Raw genomic sequence first — 21,768 nt, 5'->3', positions numbered from 1 at the left:
GTGTCTGTTCTCCCATGTGTGATGGGGGAATGCAGATCCTACATTTTTTCCAGCTTGGTAAGTTGTTCTTCGTGGACCTCGGCTCTTCTGTTTGCTGAAGTTCAGACCACAATTCTGTCTTTGCAGGATGCTTTAGCAAGCATAATGCAGACTTAATTGTCAGGGCTGTTGCAGGTAAAAACCGAAATAGGCACTTAATAACACACAACAGCATGCCATATAATTTTAGAAATATTTAATATATTCAGATTCTGTATGTGATAGCCAGAATACACACCACTCCTTAATAAAACTCTACTTAATTTAAAAAAAGTTGCAATTTTGTAGCTTTGTTTCTTGCAGTTTCTTTACGGAGGATTTGTGAGTTTGTATCCTCCTTTTCCCCACCAGATTAACTTTTGATCACTTTGGCCCCTTGCAACAAACATTTGGCAGAAGGGGAGGGCTCTCAGCTATGTTACATTCTTAAAAGTTTTGTGAATTCTTGTCTCCCCTTTAAGGAGAGAAGAACCTCATTAGTCTGCAGGGAAAATCTGCAAAACGACCTCAACCAAAGCAGGCACAAAGGGTGTCTACAGAAGACGTTATAATGGCCCAGCCACAGCAGCATCTCGTATTTTATGAGACACCAGAGTCTCTAGTCACAAGACACAAAGCCCTGGGCAGCTCAGCTCTGCTTCTTTGGCTGTTTTTGGAACTACTTGTTTAAAAAACTTTAAGGGTACATATCAGATGCCAACACGAGAAACTCAGCCTGCAGCCCACAATATATGGACCGCATCAACAAGACACGCTTTTTCACTTAGCCTTTTCCTTGATGAACTGCAGCCAGTCTGAGTCAAACGCAAAGTTTCTGCAGATCCATTGCTGAGCTTTCAGTGATCTCTCACCACGCATTAGATGATTTTTACAAGGCCCTCAACTGCAGCGAGTGCCAGAGACTGAGCAGGATAAACCAAGGGATTGCGAAGCGCTAGAGACCCTCGTCAGAGAGCAAAGATCCTGGATGCTGCTAAATGTAATGCTACCCCTCGGATGAGGAGTTTACTCAATTGTTAGCTGATTAGGACATCTCAAGGGTACATTCAAAGGTATATGGGCAGTGGGACCCAACAACAAATGCAGTTTTTAATCCAGGGCTGGGCTGGGCAGGAAGCATTCTGGGCTTGGTTTGGCAGAGCTGACTACTAAAACCCATACGCAGAAAGCTCCATTCTCTGACCCTTTCTTTGTGAGCTGTGCTGGCTGCAACACAGCAGACCTCTCCTCCTACCCTAGCTCCCCAGAAATTCTGCTCTGGCCTTGCATCACAACTAGTTGCTACGTTGGGGTGTTGTTATGCTGCCTACCCCTGAGTTTTGCTGGCTTGGCTCTCAGCAGCAAACATGCAGAAGTTTCTGCACTTCTGCCTATCAGCACAGCTGAGGAGATGCCTATGGTGCATGTTGGTGACCTGCCCCATGTGCTTCTAGGCATTTCTGGCCTGTTCTGACTGTGTCTCTCTGGCCTGCTCTCCGCTTGTGCACAGACACATGGGGATTTTCTAGCAAAAAATATATGCCTTTGTGCTTCCTTTCTTTTGATTTAAATGATGCCAGGTAAAACTTGAGGGTCTTAACCAAGGAAAACAAAAATGGTGAGGGTGAAACGAAGCAATGAGCATGGAAAGCAATATTGGCTGTGTGGGAGAACATCACATGTTTCCTACACATTACCTGAGTGCAAAGTTTTGGTTTTTTATTCACCTTGGCTGCTCCAGGGTGTCTCTCAGTTCATACACATTTCAGCCTGGGCCTTTATAGCAGCACTGAATGATGACTTCTGGTCCCTAGTGACATTTTACCTCTATCCTAGTCCACTCAGTTTCCACCCTCCAGTTCCAGTTGCCATTTCCTGGATTATTTTTACTGAGAAGCACTTTTCCACCTCCCCCAGATGTGTCTCCCCTGCCACGTTCATGGTCCTTCTACACCCTTAAACTCAAAGTCTCAGCCCTTTCTTCCACATTTTGCAAAAGCTGCATCCTCCTCCCTTGTTGAGAAGAAAGCTGTAGGAACAAACTCCTTTCCCAGCCCTCTGCGCCATGATTACATCAGCAGTGTGCTCTCTGAGCCTCTTCCTTCCGTGCTCTTTTCTTAGGCTGATCTCCCTTCACAGACTCCCCCCTGCCGGCTCTCCTCCTCTCCAGGAAAAATCAGCGCCCGCCCTGCCTCCAGCCTTGGGACGCCGACTTCCTCCTCTGTGAGCAGCCGCAACAGCTTCCTCTGATCGCGGCTGTCCCAGACACTCTGGCTCCACGGCACACCCTCCACGTGCACCAAAACACTCCACCAGGGCTTTGCTTTCTTCTTCAGAAAATCAGCTCAACTGGAGCAGCCGCACCACTGAGGAAACACCTGTACTGTACGCCATCCACTGTGCCACTGATAGCATGGTCACCCGGACTAGCTTCGCCAGTCCTAATGACCTTTGGTACCATCAGGGACTGGAGTGGTCGTTCTTTTCTACACGTGACTCTGTCTCTCGCTACGGTGGCCCACGGTGCCTCTAGGAGTATCCTGATAAGCCAAAGGGGGTGGTTTTTTTAAGCAATCTGCAAACTTGATCTGTTGTTTTGTTAAAATGAATACGCCCTGTGGGATGTAGAGGGCAGAATCCACTCAATGAGGCACAATCCACAATTTTAAGTGGATACATACACAAGCACCTTGCTTGAGTGGGAGACTGCACAAGACAGGAGGAGTATGCAACTGGAGTTTATGTCCATGGACAATCTTGGCCCCAGGGAATGGGCAGATTGAGTGTCTTGAATGAAAGATGGAGACGCACCTATCCTGGGTCGGAGCTCTTTTTCCGCTGCCCTCCCAGGTGTCGTGACTCATCCTCTGCTTGTGTAATGGAGGGCGAATCCCTCTCTGCGAGTTGTTCCTGTTGGAGCTTGCTTGAAGGTAGGCTGCTCTGCGTGTGTAGTTGTCCCGAGGAGAGCAGTCTGTCAGTCCAAGTGCAATTCTGCCTTTGCCACAGAGCAGTGGAAGTGCTATTGTGAATGAAACCCAGACTGTTATTGGCAGTTGGGGCCTGCCCTGTGCAGATGTCCACGTAATTGCTGGCAAATGGATAACCAGGCTCCTAGCACAATTCTTAGTCTTTGACGCTGCCAGCTTTTAGCCAGCTGTATATTTTCAGGTCTCGTGAATTCAGCAGGCTTGGAACAAGCTGCAATTTGGCAGAGGCATCCAAAGAAAATCCAGATGTTGCAGGAAGTGCTGTTAGCCTGGGTCAACCTAGAACTAATTCAGTGCTGGTAGGGGCCGTAGTTTTGCTGGCATTCAACCTCCCAAATAGAAGATTCCTCTTAACCTCCTGGGGGCATGTAATCACTAGAACCACCAGGATCTCTGATTCCCAGGGGACGGTGTCTGAGTGTCATTGGCCAAATCCAATTTTAATGTACTTAATTTTCGGCTGCAATCTCAACCAGAGATGTTTTGTTGATTTCCTCCTTTCTAAGTGATGGTTGTGTAACGCTCCTGGCTTAGGAGAGTTGCTGTGCTCCAGTCCAAAGCAGCTGTGTTGCAGCAGCAGATTTTAGTGATCCATATTACTTAGATATAGTGTTTGTCATCTGTCTGGACATCCTTTATTCTGGGAGGAACTCTGTGATGATAATGAGTTAAATGCCTTGACCTCTTTTGGGAATTTTACTGTGAAACATGTGCAGAATTTGGCTAGCAAGTAGGGACAGTCAGCCTGTTCTCCTGATTTCTGTTTGCTTCAACAACTAAAAGTGCTCTGAAAAATGCTATCTGGAAATCCTGGCACAAGTCTCCATTTCAGACAAACCCCAAGTCTACCTACAGGGTGGGAGATTATTTTGGGATGTGGTGCCAATGGCCTCAAGAGATGCTCTCCAGGCAGTGTTGTGACAGGCAGAGTTTAATTCAATTCCTTCACAGAGCTATGGAAAGTGGAGTGACATATGCAATCAGGAAAACTATCTTTCTCCTGTAATAAGAATGCCTCATGGGGCAGGGCAGCAAAAGGATATGAAGACACTGCAGAGTATAAAGGAGGATCACTGAAGTGAGGGAGTGGCAGGAAAATGAGCTTTGTGGTGGAAGGACCAGGACACCTTTCGCTTCTCAGACAGCAAGCTGAGAAGTGACTTAATCCCTGCAGGTATGTGATTCCACCTAGAAGAAATCTGATGGAAGGTAACTAGAGACTCTTCTTCAGGCTTGCTGACAAAGGCATGACATGATCAAGCATTGTGAAGTCTGGTGAGTCCAGCCTTGCAATAGAGAACCCAGTGCTGGAACTTCTCACCTTCCCACATCATTGTAACAAGAAAGGATGTTTTATATGCTTCAATCCATCTTCTGTGAAGACCTCTCACTGTACATGTGCAATAGGCTAGACTGCATAGTGGTATGGAAGGTACTCTTCCCTCTGAATCTCAGTCCCATTCTTCCTGTTCCTGGACCTTAAGGAGAAGGCCAGCTGCAATTGTTCTCAACACAGTTATCACTCAGGCGGCTCTGTCTTATGAATATAACGGCAATATAAGCTCATGCTTCTGGATTTGAGGTGACTGCCTACAGGAGTCAGGAAGGAATTTATCAGATGCATTTTAAAAATATATTTTCTATTCTTTTACCATGTTCCTCTGAAGGCTTAGGTTGCTTCCAATTTGCAATAGGACAGCAGAAGGGGTCAGCCTGCCAACTGAAGTAGCCCTGGCTACTCTTCTAGCTGGCTGATAGCTATCTGACCAGCTTTGCCTGTGTACCTCACATGCTTTAAAAGGGTGCACATGAATTGATATCTCCGGAGATGAACAGTAGGAAGTGTGTGTATGCATGCAGAGGGCCGGGTGATTCAGCTAGGAGTTCCCAGAAGTAGCCAGTGAAAGGATGTAGCACTTACTGGAAATGCTCAGGTGTCATTTCCACAGAACAGAGCTTTAGCGTAGGCAGTCGAGCTGGCAGGTTGCACTCAGTCACGCTCAGCAAAGCAGGATGCAGTGAGAAAGAACGGTGTTTTAGCAGTTCTGACTTATGGTCTCAGTTTGGTTAACTGTTCCCCAGGACAGCTCAGCATCACTGCACATGCCCCTTTGAAAGCAACCATTGGCCAAGAGCTGAGGGCTAAGGGGGAAACATATCTGGCAAAGGAAAGACTAATTGTTCACTGTAATGTGTTACAGAAAAGCTAAAATGCTGCCATTCTTTTACTCTTTAAAGAGGACACTACAGAGGGGTATCATCGCTGAAAGATCTGGAGGAACGTGTGTGTAGACATATACACGAGAGCAAACCCTCTTCTGAAACTTTATAGTACGCAACAGCAAGAAAAGCCAAAATAAATGAGGAACACAAAAGGATTAATTGTCTAGGGCTTCTAGATTTACTGCCTGATACTGATTTTCTTAGAAGTTATTTATAGTATTCAAAGGGCTATGCACAAATTTTTGTGTACCTCAAAACTTTTATTAAGAAATTACTTCAAATTCACTTTGAAAGTTGTCTGGGAGTTATTAACAGCTACTAAACAGAAATTTACACACCATCACTCTGTGCTTTAATTCTGTATGACATTGGCAAATCCTGGTGAGAAGGGCTGTGGGCCATGCTTGAGCAAAGAGTTAAGTGGAAGTGCAGAAGGAAGAGTGGTGCAATAGTTGTACATGGTAGTGTTGCCACATCCCCTTTGCCTCTTGACTCCCACTTGCTGAGGGTCAAAGTGATTTCTGGGTTTGAGGTCCAAAACCAGTTTTTCCTCAGATCAGACAGCATGGACCTTGACTCTTTTGTCTTCCTCTGCAGTAATGGGTTGTAGGTTCCTTGCTGGCATCACAGAGGCACAGCTCACCAAATCTGTTCTCTGCCACTGGAGAGGCATCATACCATGGCAGGACTGGTCTGTCCTGATCCTGGTCTTTTGACCAAGACACCGTGATCTTGAGAGGACTGAGATATTTTGCCTAACAAAGTCACTGGACCCAATATTCATGTGAAATCTGATGGTGTGTGATTAGCCAATCAGGTAAGATGATCTAATGGCCCCTTCTGTCTTTAAGATGCATCAAACACTGGATCGTGGTGTTGTGTGTGCGTGGTGCCATGCAAGGCCTGGATCGTGGCTGCTGTTTGGATGCTTACAAGAGGCACCTTGCCTCCCCTTGGGGCTAATCAGAGGGAGGCTAACCACCATCTCGAAGGTGGCTCAATCAAGTGTGCAGCTCCCATTTGGGGGGGGCAAGGAAAGGGTTATCACTCCTCTCCCCTCTCTCCCAGCAGAGAGGCCACCACAGATGTTGGCCCACATTACAGAACTGCTGGGAAGCCGAGCCATGAGGGGAAGGTGCCTGGGCACAGCAGTAGCGAACTGCTCTGCCCCACACCATGGCTCAAGGAGCACTCTTGAGAGCCACTCTCCCTGGGCTGATGGGGATGCTGGGCCTGCCCTGGGACAAATGCAATGCTAGAGCAAATGCTCTAGCTAAGCACCCGTAAGATTTCATTCTAGGGAACAGTTTGTTGGGAGGGGATCCATTTAACCGTAATGAAGGAGTGACTGCTGGGAGACTAATCTGAACCTCTGAGGAGACAGAGGAACTTCAGGGCGAAAGATATTAAGCAGATATGGATATCTGCAGGAGGGCCTTTCCCCCGGGGTGGGGGAAATACGTGCCTGAGGATGGTCGTCTTTGAAACTTCACCTTAGATTTCCTCTCAGCTCCGCCTTGGTAAGTGTGACTGGATTTAAGAGTTGTTCTCAAACTGGTTGAACTGCTGGGTGTGTGATGTACTTCTGGATGAGCTCCCTCTCCACATCTAACTCTTACCAATATCTGCGGTGGTTTTTACGCTTTTGTTTTTCCTGCTGCTCCCTTCTATCTCCTCTCCCACTGCAGCTGTGGAGCCTTCCTCACAATCTGACTCCTGTCGTGCTCTCTGGCTGAAGTGGTTTTAGTGGGGAGGCAAACCCCCACAGGCAGTTATGGACTCTCAGTAGCTCCTGCCTCAGACATTAGCATGACCACTGATTTGTATCGCTTGCAAAGCACCACTTACAAGGAAAATGTCTCACATGTTCTCCTTGGCTCCTATTTATTCCCAGTCACAGCAATTACACTGCTGCTTTTTGGCCTTCATTTGTCTTATACTGTTGTGTCTCAAGTGAGCTCTTATTAGCACTTCCTTCTCTGAAAAGGAGTGACTGCAAAATAAGCCAAGGGTCATTTCCTTTCCCTTGAGACCAGGAGAACTCCTGGCTTTTAAAGCAGCCTCCATAAATTTTAAGCCTTAGCATCCCTTGTATTTTGCGTAGTGAAGGGCGGGGGTTCTCCCAGGGAGAGCTAGGAAAAGAAACTCCTTCTGATATGACAGTGCATTGCTTGGACAAATGTTTGTAAGGCATCTGAGACAAATCACAGCACAAACCACTGAAAAAAGCAATCATTAACTGATAAAAACTGTGTGAAATAAGTCAGAAGAAGAAGTGGAAGGGGAAGTAACCATTTTCTATTTCTTGCATCATCTTTACTTGCATATCATACTGGAGGGCTGGGCATCAGCAGGTGGAGTTGCTAAACATCAGCCAGCATAAAAGCTACCAGTAAACAAAATGTTGTTGTTCCAAACTAGCAACAGCTATGTGTGATGAATGTAAATTATTAGACTGAAAATACACCTGAATCTGCAATGCTCACTGTAAGTTTGGGAGCAAGGATTCTGTCCAGTGTCAGAAGCCTGGAACTTCTGCAAGTCCACAGAAGTCCCACATTTCCCAGGACAAGAATTTCCCACCTCCCTCAAAGAAGCAGCTCGCTGGTAGGAAACAACAGTGTCTCTTGAGGGCTCTTTCACTCTTTTGCTGGAGTTGATGCACTGCAAGATTATGGCAGGACAGTGGCCTGATGGTGTCATTCTGAGGAAGGGATGCGAGACTATGGCAAGATAGTGGCCTGATGGTGTCATTCTGAGGTAGGGATCAAATCAGCAACATCCCATGCACCAGTACAACCCACAAGGTGGGGACATGGGATGGTCCTTGCACAGGAGGCACAGTTGAACTCAAGCTGTATGTAGCATACAAGTCCACTTCAGCCTGAAAATCTAAGCATTGCTCAGTGTAAGGAGCAACCTATGTATGGAGGAAACCTGTGTCATTTTCTCTGGCAACTAGCAGGACTACGGGTAAGGGTGTGCCACGGAGACAGAGAGAGAGAAGGCAGCAGATCAGAAGGGTGTTACTTCTTGATTTCTATGCTGCAATTAAGAAAGGGTTATGTTTTTCGTCTTTCACGTGCCTCAACTCCCACCAGCTGCATGTACCCACCCACAGCATGTGCACCTTGTTTTTATTACAGCTGTAGCCCCAGGTAGCATGGAGTCAGGGCCAAGCATACATTAGTAAAATTAGAATAAATATCATCTGACGGGTCTGGACGGTGCTGTGGGCAGAACATATTTGGCAAGACTCTGCTTCCTTCGCAATCCAGCCCAGAGACATTCCCTGATCCTATCTGAACACAGATTGAACTTGCAAAACGAGTCCCAGCTTGCGAGCTGTGAGTCAGGGATGTCTTAAACACTGCCTTAGCATCCAACACCAACAAGCTCTTTTTATCTTGTTCGTCCTGCTTAAATAAATGCAGCAAGCCCTCGTGTTAATAGAGTGACCTCAAGGGCTGTAAGGCATAGGTCTGTTTTTTTTCATACCCTCCAGCATCTGTCCCTTGGTATTTGGGCATTTTTGATGCACTTTTCTCCTTCTCTCTGGCTCAGCTAGTGAGACTCGGTTGCATTGCTCGCAGATACTGGCTTGCAACCCGCGTCTCTTCCATTTGGCCATGTTCATGTTCCTAACCAGTGCCATAAGGCTATGTTCACAACAGCGGGTTTCTCTGTGCAGAAGTATTTGAAGGATGCTTGTCTGTGCTTCAAATTAAGTATACTTTCCAACTTCTCGAGACTACCATCCTATAAAAGACAGTATACTTCACAACGCAAGAGATTTCCTAAATTATCTGTCAAGAGAAGTAGGAGTGTGTGGAATACTGGGCATCCCTGGATCATATTTGAGAAAGATTAACCAGAAGATGTTATATTTGGAAACGATTTGTTAAAACACAGGGATGAAAAACAACAGATCAGAGGTAGATCGGACTTACACTGTTCTCTTTCAGAAAATCCCTCCTGGCAATATTGTTGTATTTGCTTAAGCTACCCTTGTCTAAGTTTCTAGAGTTCAGTCAGGAAGTGCAGTCATAAATGCATGAAGGAATAATGACTGCAAAGCTGCATTTTCCTTGTTAATAGAAAATGGAAAATACTTATGCCAGGAAGCAGAGGAATTCAAGACAGAGGTCTGTAGTGATAGAGTGCCAAAAGCATTCTGTTTTGTTCAAAGCATATACAGAGACAAAAGTATGACATGAAGGGAGTAAAGGGGATGTTAGGGATGCTTTCATTGTCTTGATTTTCTTACTTCAAAAATGGGCAAAAATCACAGGGAATAAATGAGTCCTGGACAGCCGTAAACAAATTGTAGTACTATATTGTGAGAGAGAAAGTCCTGCTTTCACAAACCGAAGATGTACCAAGATGTACGCTACTCCCATAGACGAAGAAATAGACTTTCAGATCTAAATTTCTAAGAAGGGAAGAAAAGAATCAGACTGGAAGACAAGCTAAAGGCAGCCTGGAACTGGCCTTTATCTTAACACATTTCATTCCTCTTCCACAATACAGTGCAGTGCAGTCCTCCAAGTTCCTTTTCTCACTTGTAGGAGACAACAGTGTCTCTTGAGGGCTCTTTCACTCTTTTGCTGGAGTTGATGTACTGCAAGAATCATCCTGATTCTTCCTTTCGTTTGGTAGTATCACTCATTGTTCTTTATGTGTCAGTACTGCCCACTATCAGCACAATGCACATTCCTTTAACAAACAACACTATTCCCCCTCTCCTGGGCTTAGGATGAATTATTTTGGAAATATCATTCAGGGCCTTATATATATTGGCTTTAGAGCTATTTTTACTTGCAAGTACTCTAGCCAGATCTTTGATGTTTCATTTGGGTTCCAGGCACAGTTGAGAACATATTAAAATGAGCAGGAGCTGGTGGTTTTGTTCTAAGTGTTACCAGAAGTCAGGGTGAGACCTAGAAGAGAAAGAGAAGGGGATTGCCAAAGATTTCCGTTGGATAGTCTCTCCTGTAAGATTGTCCTGTAACATCCTTAATCCCTCCTCCTGCAGGGGAGTAAATTATCACTAAAATCTTCCTGTTCCCCTGCAAGCAGAGGTTTCAATGCAGCCCTTTGTTTATTGTCTCTGTAATTCTTTGATTTTTCAGGAGAAAAATAGTGGTCAGTTCTTCTCTGGAGCCTGAAGGCTCAGGGAAGTTATCCAACCTCCCTTTGTGCTCTGCCTCCCATCCAGCATTTCAACAGGCACAGACTAGTCTGTATCCAGACACTGCCTCACTGGAAGGCTGCAAGGGCAGAGGAGTCGAGTGCCGGCGACCATGACATGACAGTTCTCCAAAGTCAGAGTGAAGAGAAGGCAGCCACAGCTACTAGGCTTAAAGCCAGAATCTGTCTCACACTGAGAGCACTTTCTGGAGAGGCCTGAAGGACATTCAAGCTGCCTACTGCCCAAGGCTCACCTCACAAATGTCTCACATAGGGCCTAGGGGCTCCCTGGGTGAGTATATTTGTCAGGACCTTAAAATGTTGGAGCTGCACAGGTAGACGGGCCCTTGTGGCCTCCTCTGAGGCGCTCTCTGGCTGTACTCGGGAGCTTGCAATGTGGAAGGGAAGCAAGTCTTGTCTTGAGAGTAGCCTTGGGCTACAACCCTTCACAGACAGTACTAGTGTCATAAAAGGGGACGGGGTTCAGGATGGTGAAATGATCTGCTCCTTGCCTTCTCAATAATATGGGAGCTGAGGAAAGTTGGTAACACAACAGCTCTAGTATAGCCCTTTCAGCCAGTCTGACCTGAGTTGATAAAGCAGCTTCTTCATCTTGCTCCATCAAAAAGCAAGAAATAAGGAGTCTGTCCTCCTCCATCTTCTGTAGATTGTACTGGGGATGAACCACGTCCCGTACAAACTGAAATCATCATGGGAATGTGGCCTGGTAGATGTGCTGCCAACTTTCTGTTCCAGCTAATGAATACTACTTACCCCTCTACTGTATCTTTTAGCATTTGGGTAGATGCACCATTGTCTACAGCTACTTCAAGGAGATTGTATATTAGACGTAGCCCAGCCTAAACCTATTGTCTCTAATATGCATAGGTAGAAAAAAAAGAGAAGAAATGATTTTTTTTTAAAGGAAAAGGAAATCATACAGCAGACTTCTTAGAGGAAAAGATATTCTGAGAAGAGCATAGAGGAAGAGGAAGGAAAGGTGGGAGAAAAGTGAAAGCAAGTCACAAATGAATAAACAGGGAAAGTACACAGGACAGAAAGATGGTAATGATGCTGAATTGGGAGGAGTTTTAAATGTTATTGAACAGAGAAACTACCCTGTGGCACCTACAGAGATTAGTAATATGGCCAGGAAATAACATAATGAAACTGGAATAAGGTAAGCTGCTGGAACTCAGGAAAAAATAACCTTGAAGAATACTCAGAAGCAACCATGTAGGGAGAGGATGGGAGGTGAGACAGGGGGAAAATTTACATTTGACTTTCGACAGCTAGCCTGCATTGCAAAAGGCCCATGCTGCTCTCAGCGGGCATGACACTAACCAGCCTGACTTAGCTACAGCTGGAAGATGGCTGTTAATTTCTTGGCATCCTATTGTCAAACAATGTAAAATCAGAGATCTCAAAGAGGAGCAGCAACATGATCAGATTACTTGGTGTGGGTTTGATTTATGAAGATTAACTGATGCTTAGATATAAGCTGGAGAAGCGATAACAAAAAAGCAGACATGAGTCTACATGTATCTGAAGGATGTAGGCAGGGTCAGAGAAATGCATGCGGAGAGAGAGAAAATAGGACATGATAGGAAGAGGGGAAAATTCCCTGCAGTATTAAGAGTAGATAAGATTTGCATGTAAGGTCTTAGAAGGACTAACAGAAAATTTTCTTGCATGGGACATTTCAAGTAGCAGAAAATGTTCTGTAGATACAGCCTTGCTTGGATAGGGTGAAAGATAGTGGTTGCCAGCTGAGACTTCAAGTCAATGCTTCCTGATGAAATGTGTATTTTAAAAGTGAATTCATTTCTGCCGTGAATACAGTGAGCAGGAAGTGGCTACAAAATTCATCACCTATTTCAGTTCTCTTTTCTTTTAAAAAAGGTATGTGTAATGAGCAATCAAATAAAAATAAAGAAGCTGAGACCTTAGAGTTAGCACAATCATTAAAGAAATAGCAAAGAAATATTAAGAGAGGAATGCATTCAAATCAGTACAAAGGACCAGATGGTATATACCCGAGGGTATTAAAGGAATTAGCTGAAGGACTCTTAGGCCTATTATCCATTATATTCAACTGCTCCCGAAGAATGGAGGAATCCCCTGATGACTAGCAGAGGGAAAACATCATGCTTCTTTTCCAAAAGGGGAATCACAGATCAATTAACTTAGCACCCTTTCCAGGTGAAACTTGGTCTCTAATAATCAGAAACTATTAGTAGATGTTCTGCAGGAAAAACAAGACAGATCACATTAAGAATAGCAGTGGCATCCAGGTGATAGACTGCACAGCCAGATTATACCCATAGTGTTGACGGGAGGAGGAAAACCACAGGGTGTGTGTGTTGGGAGGGGGGGAAGGCAGAATAAGCAGCTGCTTCACCATCATGTGGGATGGAGTGTACACCACAGTGGTCAATGCTAGTGGGAGGAGAAGAGACCTATAGTCCCTTGAGTCTCTCAGTAAATTTGCTCTTAAGAGTCTCACTCACTGACAAGATAACTGGTTGTAGAGAGAGCTCCTGCAGCGGGTATTAAATATCTTGATTTCAGTAACTAGTTTTACTCAGTTTTCTAAGACATCATATCCCTCTAGATCCTGACCCATCCCTGAAGAATTCCATGCGACTTGGCAGACTTTAACAGTGGTTGGACTTGGTCCAAAGTAGGAAAAGAAAGATGTAGGGTGGATACAGCAGAACAACAATGAAAGAGATTAAAATCTGCCCCAACAATGGAAAGTGGAGTATGCTCATAAATACTGCCATGTTCAGTTGGCCTCCTCAGGGACTTCTGCTGGGTTGGATATTATATTCCTCCGCAGCAGCACAGGGGAAAGACTAGAAAAATACATCAATCTAGTTCAAAGATAACACCCAGCTGGAGTGAGAATTGCAAATCATTTACTAGAACCGCCATCCGAAAGGGATTTCAACATATAAAGAGAGGGACAAAGCGGGAAAAGCAAGAAATTGAACAAACCTAAGTGCAGAAACATCCACAGGATAACAACTCCTCTCACTGAAGACAGCTCAAAACAGTAAGCCAGAGGCTATGGAGAGCAGTAACTCAGAAAAGGCCCCTGGATGCAAATATTGATGGAAAACGACAACTGATAATTCAGAAAAAAAAAAAAATTCATTCACTTTTGAAGTGCTAAGAGGAATACCACTTGGGGCAGGGCCTAGTAAAAAGAGTAGAGGTAAACAGGTAATGTTATAGATTAACTGGTGTATAAAACAGGATGGAAGGAATGACCTATTTACTAGCAAGATCAAAGGAAATAAACATATGCATAGCTGGGGAAAAAGAGAGGCTCTAGGGTATAGTCTCATATAGAGACAAACCTTCCTACGAAAGAATGCTGTTGAGTGGGAGGGAGAACCAAGGCTCATTAGTTAGCAATAGTGAGGCTACAAATGCAGGACCACACTCAAACCTTAGGAAAGAGAGTAATAATATGATGATTTGACTAAGCCTCTACTAGAGTTGGCTTGGAAAAGCTTCCACTGTCTGCAAAAACAGTTTAAAACCTCCATATATATGACTTTAGTCCTGTCTTGGTTCTCCTCTCACATGAAATGGCCACTTGGTAGCCTCTGAGTTTACAGCATATTTACAGACTATTTGTCAGCAGCATTTCTTGGGCCAGTAGAGATAAAAATGGAAGAAAATCAATTGAGTTTAAATACCAGGAAAAAATGTCATGGTGAGTAGAAGGAAAAGCAGAATAGCATAGCAGAAAAAGGTGGAAAATCCCAGTTGCATGGGGTTAGATCAGGCCAGGCGTGCACGGATGGGGATGGGACAAGACAAACCTGCAATAGGCAAAGAAAAGGGCAGGAACTGTCACAAGGAGAAGTGCAGTCCGAGCACAAGGACTGCAGATGCCCTTTGAGGCAGTTATTTATTCCTCTTCCTTGGAGAATAGTCAACATGGGGCAAAAGAGAAACAAATCTCACCTCCTCCTAGATATTCCTGTGGCAGCACCATGATTGTCCAATATGGGAACTCAGAGAAAGCTACCCTGCACTGCCAGAAGTCAAGGACTGAACTCCTGCTGGATCCTAACCTCGTCTAGATTCTCATCACAGACAGGAGATCAATGCTATGCTTCAATCCTAGTTTTGTTTGTCATCTTGCACTGTCTCTGCTGCCTTCGTGGACAGCACCACCACATCTGGGAGAAGGTGTGATGATCTTTTGGGAACTTCAGCAGTCACCTTACAAAGCAGCTGGACCAGCAGTGTCCCTGTATCACTGTGCTGCCTGCCCAACAACTTGTGGTTGGGAATCACAGTGTAGGTTATGAGCCAGAAAACACAAAACGTACATGGCTCAGCTAGCCAATCTGCCACATTTTTCTTTGCCTTAGCCTATATTATCTCTGAGCCTTTATTAACGTGGGGCTTTCAGGAGCCTACAGCAGGATGTGTCTGTAGCAAGCCCTCTGCTCTTGAATTTGCACCCAGTAGAGACACACCTCACTCTTATCTGATCTTCGTCAGAAAGTGGCAGTCTCTTCACCTCTTTGCTCGAGCTGCGTTGCTAACAGTAGGCTAAGGAATTCCTGGCAATTCTTCTCGGTGGAGAGCCTTGTGTTATATGTAATCTAAGCAATATGAAATCCGCCTACATGTTTGGGAGGGTGACAGCGCATTATAATCATACAGCATCACTTGAGTGCCCGTAACAGTGGTTGTAGCAATGCTAACGGAAGTTCTGCAGGAAGGGAATGAGAAATTCACTCCCACTATTTGACTCATGTGGGTTGCTGCTTAGATACAGGTTGAAGCAGCCGCTGAAGTCATGGGTGTCTGTGGGCTGCCGAGTTTCTAACTTGATGTTTTATGGGGCTGTGCCTATCAAAATATTTGGGATCTGCTCATCTCTGGTTACTGTACCAGCTTCAGAGGTATGTTTTGGCTGCTTAGAAGCCACAGTTAGGCACCATCTTGCTGAAATACCAGCTGTGAATTAGCTGCATTTTGAGCATGGTTAAAAGGCAAAGGTTACACACATACAGCAACTATGAGTTGTTGAAAATAGCTTTTAACAGGCACCCCAAGGTTCCAGGATTAATATTCTGACTGGACAATATGGTGCTTACGTAAGTATTGTTGCAGAGAAACAATTGTTAGTTCTCTCTGTTCCAAAGAGCTTTCAAATGGAATACTCAGATATGTGAACAATTCTTGGGTTTGGGGCTAGTAATCAAGGACCCAAAATGAATATTATATTTTCAAAGGAAATGTTACATTGTCTAATCTTAAAATTGCACTCAAGTTCGGTTTTATTAAATGAGAGGAAGTGCAGTCTGGTGGTTAAAACAGTAGGATGAGAAGACTAGGGTCAGTTCCCAGTTCTAGCCCAGACTTCCTTAATCCTCCTGCCCTTATGTCTATTAGTTCCTTATCAGGAGATAAGGATAATACCAGCTTTCTTCACTGTTTTTCTATTTTATCTTGTGAAAAAATTGGGGAAGATGGGAGAAGACTTCCTTAATATAAAGATGTGGGACTCCTGGTCTGGACTGAGGACTCTGCTAAAATATGCATCATTCCTATTTACATTTATTTCAGTTTAATATCTGTCCCACTCCATTCTCTTACACACAGCAAGACTATTACAGAAAACGAGTATTATATAGCAAGACTAACTAGAGATTACTTAGGACAGTCTCTCCGGTTTAAAGAAGCATCTATATCTGTTTAGGTGTGGGCAAGGAGTAAGAGGCCAAGTGGTTTACGAAAGAGCCAAGTCTTGTAAGGGAAGTTTATTGTGATGTAAAAGTTGCAGACCAACTTTTTCTTTCCAGGGAAGGGCTCCTGGAACTAGCTATTATTCATTGTATGTCTATGCCATGAATGAGCAACATGTATGTACAAAACCAATGTAAGTATTTGATCAGTTTGGGCACAAATTACCCTGAAAGTCTGTTTTAATACATGGTATAATACCTGTTTAACATTTTACAAGCAAGAGTAAAAGCTTAAGGTATACTGTTTTCCAAACCATGGTGAGTCAATGGCAGACTATTTAAAACTTCCTATTCAGGTGAGCTGTTATCCTCTTGTCTTCTTTCAAATTTATGATCTTCCTTCCTGCCTTTAATTGTCTTTGCTTTCCTGAGGAAATCAAAACATAATGGTTTAAAGCAGGCATTTTGTTGTACATAATGTATATGATTTGCCTTTTAACTTTAATCTTTTTTAGCTGCGTAAGGCTGAGAGCACAGCATTCATATTAGCCTGAGCTAGTGCCGTGATGGCAGTGAGCAGACTCTGTTGTCCTGGCTGGATTGCTTTGGCTTGTTCTCCAAAGTCACTGAGGACACTCAGGCCCCCATTCAGGCCTGAATTCTCCTCACGCTGTCTCAGGTGCCTGAAAGTCAGGAGCTTAATCTATGTTAGGCACCTTAGTCTTTGAAGAAACAACTCTGCAGAGCAATTCTGCACTTGGCCCTTCCTCAGTCATTATAAAAGCATGAAGAATTGCTGGTATCGCAAACAAAGCAGGGCGATTAACCCTTCTCACTAGAGAACTTCTCACAGCATGTCAGTCTGGTAAGGAAAAAAACACTGCCAGGGTGCATGAGAGGGTTCACACAACTGCCCTACACCCTTGAAATTCAGGCGCTTACCATGAACAAGCCCCTGGTGCCCATTGCTCTGTGCGGCGTCCTAGTCTGCTGCAAGACTCTAAGTCAAGCTCTGGGTCAGGGAACAGAAGCAGCACTTACTCTCTGCAGTCAACGAGCAGTATCTCCTAAGCACGCGCAAGTACAGTGCCTCTGCTGAGAAACAGAAGCTTTTGGCACTCTTGATGATCATCTGTCCTGGAATGCTTGCAATTAAAAGGAAATGGTCTGAGAGTAACCAGGATCCTTCCACCCAAACTATCGTACAATGTCATAGACGTCTTTCAAGTCTGTAAGTCTGTAAAGAGAAGCCTAAAGTACATGCTTATGTATCTGCTGTGCCCTCATATTCAGCTTTCTCCAGGGAATGAGCTGTAAATATCTCTGAGATTAATTCTCCTCCATCATCTCCTACACCCTAATAGAGAAGAAAAGCTTAAAGCTTCAGGTTCAGCGTTTGTTTGCCCACATCTCCATATGCAAGAATGTAATTTAACAAATGACATGAAAGGGAAGGTCTCAGTACTTTGTAAACCAGGAGCTCCTCGATAATGTTGCTGATGTGCCACTTTCAATTTATGGTTGGTACATGTTGCTTTCTAACAGCCATAGGTGATCTTGCATAAAATACGGCAAAGTCCATGGACTTCAAATCGATTCTGTGATGAGCTTGTTGAGTAGGGATGCTGGGTATACGATAAAGCATGTGACTTTCAACCAAGCTGGGGAAGCCATGCAAGACTTTGAACTCCTTTAACTTTACTCCATTGACATAATACCTTTTAACCATATGCCCCGTCTGAATTTATCAGTGGGACTAACTTAATCCTGCTTCATAGAGTCTGTAACAATAACAGGCTCATATTTTCTGGCCAAAACCACAGTTTTACTTTGCACTTATGGATGACTCTGATCTTTACAGTGAAGCTCTCATCACTGCGGAAGTAAAAGGACATAAGGGAAATAGAGTTGGAAATATTCTTTTTTTTTTTAAGTAGTCAAATGCTGAAACAATACAAAACGTGCCCTATGCTCTTAAGCCTGCTGCAAAGGAAGAGTGAGGAAACAGACATTTTTCCCATGGCTGTCTGTGTTATCCTATCATAGTGTCTGTTCTACAAAGAGTACACTGATACATCTGATCATCAACAAAATTGCAGATCAGACTCTCATAGAAACAACCTTTGCTTTAAAAGGCAAGACAAACTGGCTGAGTAAAGTTCTCAAGGTTATTTTTATGCCCTATTGAGGTTACTTTACTGAATATGGGGGGGGCTTAATGCTTTCAGTACTTGACTCACGTGGGTGGATGGGATAATCCATCGCAATGAACAGGCTATTTGACAAGCATAACTTCTCTGATGACAGAATACTAATTTCTTCAAATCTGTTAGCGATCCGAATCTATTAAAGGAAGATCTCTACATTTGTTATAGATTCTTTATGAACAGTTAGCACTTAAGTTGCAAAAGAAAGTCCTGCTCCTGTGAGCGTTTCTGCTGGCTAATTTAAAATTTGTTTTCCATAATCATACATGTGGCAATACAACATTCACTCTCCAGTCATTTGCCCCCAAAATACCATGAGAATGAGTGTAAAGTAAGGCACAAGGAGAGATTAGCAAGATTTAAATTATAATTACTGTCTATCAAATACAATTTCAAATTAATACACCGCCTTCCACATTATAGTAAGATATATTATATTTTCTAGATATCCTAAACGGAATATCCTCCTAGAATGTCTGCAGCTCCCATATGCTGCTCTTAACTATCAGGCAAGTAGTTCCAATTGTTTCCAACATCTTATGCTGTGGCCAGCTGATGTAAATTGGCATAGCTCCATTAGTACCACTTGAAATATGTCAGTCCATACCAGCTGAGAACGCAGCTCAGTTGTACTTTCAAACACGCTTGATATCTTTTTAATGCTTTCCTGAACAATGCTAACAAAGTTTTGCCTCAGTTTCTGTCCTCTTTAAAGAGTATGGATAAAAGTTAACATCTTGGGGAAGATGAAAGAGAACAGGATCTGTCCTCACCCAGTCTTTAAGGCAAACATCCTTTATAAAGTCAAAGAGGGAGGGACTGAGTTTCTATAGGACCAATGGAGTACAAGCACATAGTTTACTATTTTTAACTGGTTCTGAAGACAGAGCTAAATTAAAAGCACTTAAACAAATCCTTTTGGCCTCAAAACTGAAGCTGCTTAAATTATTCACTGTAAACATGTGACCCAATTGTAATACTTTTGCTGCTCTTTGCAGTCTTTTTGAATATGATCCTGATTTGCTGCCTGTTCAAAGCACAGTTTTGCCTACTAAATGGCTTTCAAATATTCACCTTGGGCTGTATAAGGATATTACCGATATGCTGACATAATTCCTCCCCTTGAAGTGTCAGTCTAACTCTATCAAAAAGAAGTACACACACATTGCTCTCTTGTCCGCATGTAAAGGACTTTTCTACTTAGTCATTGTGTCTGTAGAGCTCTGTACTGGTCTGAAGCAGGCATGTGCCAGCAGTCCCTCCTCGTGCAGTCTCTCCTTCACCTCCACACCCCGATGTTTCCTGTGGTACTCTGTAGGAGGCCTCTCTGAGACTATGGACATTTGGGGATGTGGGAGCCTCCAAACCCCTGTGTGTCCCCTATGTGATGCAGTTTTGCAGGGCATCTTTGGGATGGCTGCAGGGTGGTATGAATGAAACTGAGCACCATCACCAGCACTGTCAAAGGAGACTGAAAGCTGGCTTAAGAGGAGGCTGAAACTGAGCTGTCCTGAAGCTCATCGATGTGCTGCAACGGGCACCCCAGGCTAGCGCCAGCTGTGGGAGGGACATTTCAGCGTAGCAAAATCCTCTTTCCTAGCAGAGATCATCCTGGAACTAGGCAGCATGCTATAAGCTCGCAGTGATTCACGACAGATTATATCCTGACATGCCACCACCCTTGGAACTGCACAGTTTCTGATTGCTTTGAGAGGATAGCCCAGCTGAGCTGTGTGGGAGCTGTTCTTGTGTGCTCTGGAGCTGTGCAGACAACTATCTTTGTTCTTTGGCCCCACAGCCAGCCACGGCCTGTGCTACAGAGAACTGCTCAGCTGAGTTGTTCCTTAATATATTCATTGGGTTAACAGCAAAAATGCCTAAAAAGTGGCTACTGCAATAAAGCCAAAATGATTAAAGAATATAATACAAATGTGGACCTGATTAAGCTGAAGGATGGTCAAAGAGGGATATTGTCAAATGTGGAAGGTGATGCACTCAACTAAATGTACTTCCTCCTGAAAGCTGGGTCATTGCAGAAAGACTGTCATTTAGATTGACTACAGTGGAGGTCCCAGCGTGGTGTGTTCCCTGTTTTGGAAGGCCAAGGTTTAGCACTTCAGCTGTGCAAAAAAAAAAAAAAGAAGACTTTATCACAACTATTGTCCTCTCAATTTCAATGCTGACTCTTTTTCTGAAGGCATGTGCTCCTTTCGGACGTGTTCAGAGTGTTTAGAAAACCATGTGTCCCACAGACCCACCCCTCATGCACACAGACATCGACTCTAATTTCTTATTTCTGCCATCTGAGAGCTGTCTACCTCTCTGGGGGTGGCACTTCCTGCCTTCAGAGGCAGGATATAGGTACAGGGGAGATGAAAGAAAGCACAAGTTCTTACGTTCCCACTTCTAGTCATCACGTGACCAGAGAGGTCAGCTTTCTTCCCCCTCCTTTCTGGATGCCACCCTCATTTTCCTTTTCCACTTAGCAGTTGCCCTCAAGGCAGTAAATACTCTTCCAAATGGAGGACTATCCTCACCTTAATTTTTTTTTTTAGCTTTGGCTGATCAGTGTGAAGTACACGAAAATATTATTACATTTCTGAAAGCATTTCTCTAAAGTCAGAAATCTCTCTCTCTCTTTAGATATCTCTACAGCCTGATTTGGGCCATTCATCTCACAAAACCTTGGAGTTGCTGAGAGTTAACTGTACTAATGAAACAGATCTGACACACATTTTCTGTCTGTATCTTTATAAACAGTTGATTTGCCTATTGGGCAGTGCACTTGATTTTCTAGTTCTCCAGTGATACCTGACATCAGCTGAAGGGTGAGTGGGAAAGCAAGAGGGAAGTCATTTGGGAAGTGGGGATCTGGACGTGGCAACATAATAGTGTTGCTTTTCAACAGCAAGAAAATAAAAGTTAAAGGTGTCCTTTGTGCACGCCATTTTAAGTATGTTGGAGAAAATACATTTTTACGTATATAAAGCAAAGCAGCCACGGGGAGGTTGTCAGATCCCTCCAAATGACAGAAAAATGCTAGTACCTGCACAGAATAGTTTAAATCCCTAGAGCAGAATGGCAAAATAATATGCAGGGCACAGACAGAGTAGTAAAACTCTTCTCCACAGCAGTTTGAGGATCTCTACACGCAAGGTCGTGCTGTTCTTAGCTGTCTCATTACAAGTTCCTCTGGTCGGAACCTGCAACATAGAGCACTTTTGGTAAGTTTTAGGGTGATTGTCATGTTCTGAGGGCCTTAAACACACCCCTTTTGATCTGAGGGTAACATTGGTTGCCAAGTGAAGTTTAATGTCTCACAAGAGCTAATCTGAACTGAAACGTAAGCAGTAACACTGGTATCTGTAGTACTGAACACTGATGAAACTTCAGGCATTCTCTGTGTAAAGTGTTCCTCTTCTC

The 21,768-nt window shown here is 43.9% G+C and overlaps 1 protein-coding gene across 2 annotated transcripts in view; it reads left to right on the top strand.

Annotated features, from left to right (window-relative positions):
• The first annotated feature begins 296 nt into the window (after positions 1-296).
• The window catches only part of GPR132 (G protein-coupled receptor 132), a 98,038-nt gene continuing 76,566 nt past the window's right edge, over positions 297-21,768 (top strand). For both annotated transcript variants that reach the window (XM_068947281.1, XM_068947282.1), the window contains exon 1: positions 297-6,045. The gene's annotated coding sequence lies outside the window, so the exon portion shown is untranslated. The remainder of the gene's footprint in view (positions 6,046-21,768) is intronic.

Source organism: Struthio camelus, chromosome 5 (assembly GCF_040807025.1).
Source record: "Struthio camelus isolate bStrCam1 chromosome 5, bStrCam1.hap1, whole genome shotgun sequence".
NCBI lineage: Eukaryota > Metazoa > Chordata > Aves > Struthioniformes > Struthionidae > Struthio > Struthio camelus.
Note: the sequence above shows the minus strand (reverse complement) of the source record. Positions and strands in the feature narration are given on the sequence as shown.